The sequence below is a fragment of the Miscanthus floridulus genome, chromosome 3 (assembly GCF_019320115.1).
Source record: "Miscanthus floridulus cultivar M001 chromosome 3, ASM1932011v1, whole genome shotgun sequence".
In the NCBI taxonomy this organism is placed as follows: Eukaryota; Viridiplantae; Streptophyta; class Magnoliopsida; order Poales; family Poaceae; genus Miscanthus; species Miscanthus floridulus.
Window position 1 is genome coordinate 125,214,524 of NC_089582.1, and position 2,419 is coordinate 125,216,942.

Here is a 2,419-nt window from a genome sequence, read left to right on the forward strand (position 1 = left end):
TTGTTCCTCCGCGCGTGGGTTGTGTGGAGGCCCTTTCGTGCATGGGGGAGGGTTCGTGAGAATCTCGTTGTCGTCAGACCAATTGAACATCATGGTTCTTCGTGTTCGATTGGTCTGGTCATCATCCAGAGAACTGCCGCCTAGTTTGTGGGGAGCAGTCACTGTTGTTTTCCTCTTCTTCTGGGTCGGCTCATCTGCCACCGGCCTCTTCCCCTGGGTTTTCACTGACACCAGGGGAGGACTCTCTGTCCGACCAGTATCCATCCCTCTAGATTCCAAGGAGATGCCGATGAAGCTTTCTTCAATTTGAACTGGTCATCATGCATCCACTCACGGCGGCCAATCGTTTCTTGGCACACCCGAGAAATACACCACCCTATCCTGCGAATGGATCTTCACATGAGTAGGATCAGTTTATTGCTCGGCAGTATAAATAAACTTCTTAGAAACATATAGTCAGGATATACACTTGAGGAGGCAGATTCTTGCAATTGAAGGGCTTTGTGTACCCTGACAACCTGAAGGAGGCTAGCGATGCGAATAGCTCTGCAGTCCACTCTTCGACGTCATTCTTGGACAGTATTTCTAGCCTCTCTCAGGTACTATCGGTCTCCCATTTGAATTCAAAGCCTGGGTGCACCCTCTCTTTATAGGGTTGTATGCGACGCACTATGAAACTCACCGCCACCAATCCACCATTGGTCTTCATGCCCTTTATCAAGCCGAGGAGTTCATTCACTTGCTCCATGTCGTCGTTGCTTGGCAGCTCCGACCAACTCCTCTAGCTTTCTAGGATGTGGTCGGTGTTACAATGAACCACGGGGTGGCTTTGTTTCATGTAGAACCATCTGGTGTTCCACCCCTTCAGCGACGTGTTTAGCGGTACGGTAAGGTATTCACTCGCCATCCCATCCTGAAGCTAGAGATACACCTCGCCGACCACCTTGGAACCAGCGTCGCCTCTCTTCTTCAGCCAGAATAGGTGACAGAAAAGATTGAAGTGGGGTAGGATTCCGAGGTATGCCTCACAAAAGTGGATGAAGATTGAGATGTGCAAAATGGTATTGGGGTGGAGATTGCACAGAGTAACCCCCAGAGCTCCAACAGATCTCTCAAAAATGGGTGAATAGGAAACCCTAACCTGCACCAGAAATAGTCTTCGAATACCACTGCTTCATCAGTGTGAGGCGTAGGAAAGGACTCACCGAGAGCTGGCCGCCATGCGGCGGTCGCACGGTCGGGGAGAACGCTGGCTTCCAATCGGTTCAGCTCAGCTTCTCCTCTTCATGATGGCACCCACTCCTCATCGCATTAGGCCATGGCGTCTGCCTTCTTAGGACTTGTCTTCTTTGATTTCGCACCTCCTCTCTTCGGCGCCATCTCTCAGATCTGGTTAGGGTTCGGCGGTGGAGGCAAATGTGGTTGTAGATTCGGCGGCGCAAGAGACGAGGAGGAAGATGAAGTGGAAAAGGTGGGAATGAGCTCTGTGGCGGCACCATTATATAGGATTTTCCCCGCCGTCCTATATTTAAGGGTTTTTTGGGAACCGTTCCTGCGATCTGCGCCGCTCCGATTTCTCTGATGCGGAATATGAGCCGTTACCTGGGCTTCTACGAAACTACAGCCCATGTCGCTCATTTATCGCTGCCATGAGTTGTTCCTCGCTGAAATATCGCCGACTTCTCCACCATTTATTGAGGCTCAGTAACTGACACTGTACAGCCGTTACTCTAGTTTTTTCTCCACGGTTCGATTTCTCCGATAACTCCACCTGCAGCTTAGGGACTGGCGGCCTGCTCTGTTGGTCTTTGATTGTTTCTCTATTTCTGACCCTGGCACCACGTGACTGTGTCACCTACTATCAGGCTCGGGGACTAAGTGGGCACACTTCACCTTGTGGTGAATGTGCTTTGTCTCTTTTTGGGCCACGCCTAGGGACTGGCTGCCTGCTCGGCTGGTTTTCTACTATTCTTCAAGTTTCTAACCCTAGCACCACATGACTACATCATCTGCTGTCAGGCTCGAGGACTAAGTGGGCACACTTCACCTCGCGGTGAGTGTGCAGGATTTTTTCTCAAAGACTGCATGCCTATAGAGGAAGATTGACTCCTACAACTTTGTTCGGACTCTAAGTGGGCACACTTGGTCCACTGCGGAGAAATTTTCGATTCTAAACTTGAGCTCCTTACACCCTTATGGCAAGCCGTACTTAGGTCACTCTGCTCGGCGATGGTTCACGGTGCTCGGCGACAGGTCACATTGCTCGGTGATAGGTTATGCTGCTCAGCAATGGTTCACACTACTCGACGATGGTTCACGCTGCTCGATAGTTCAGCATGGTGGTTGGACCATGAGCTTGACTGCTCGGTGTTATTTGCACCTGCTCAGACGAGCTCAAGACGACGTTGCACAACGGGTA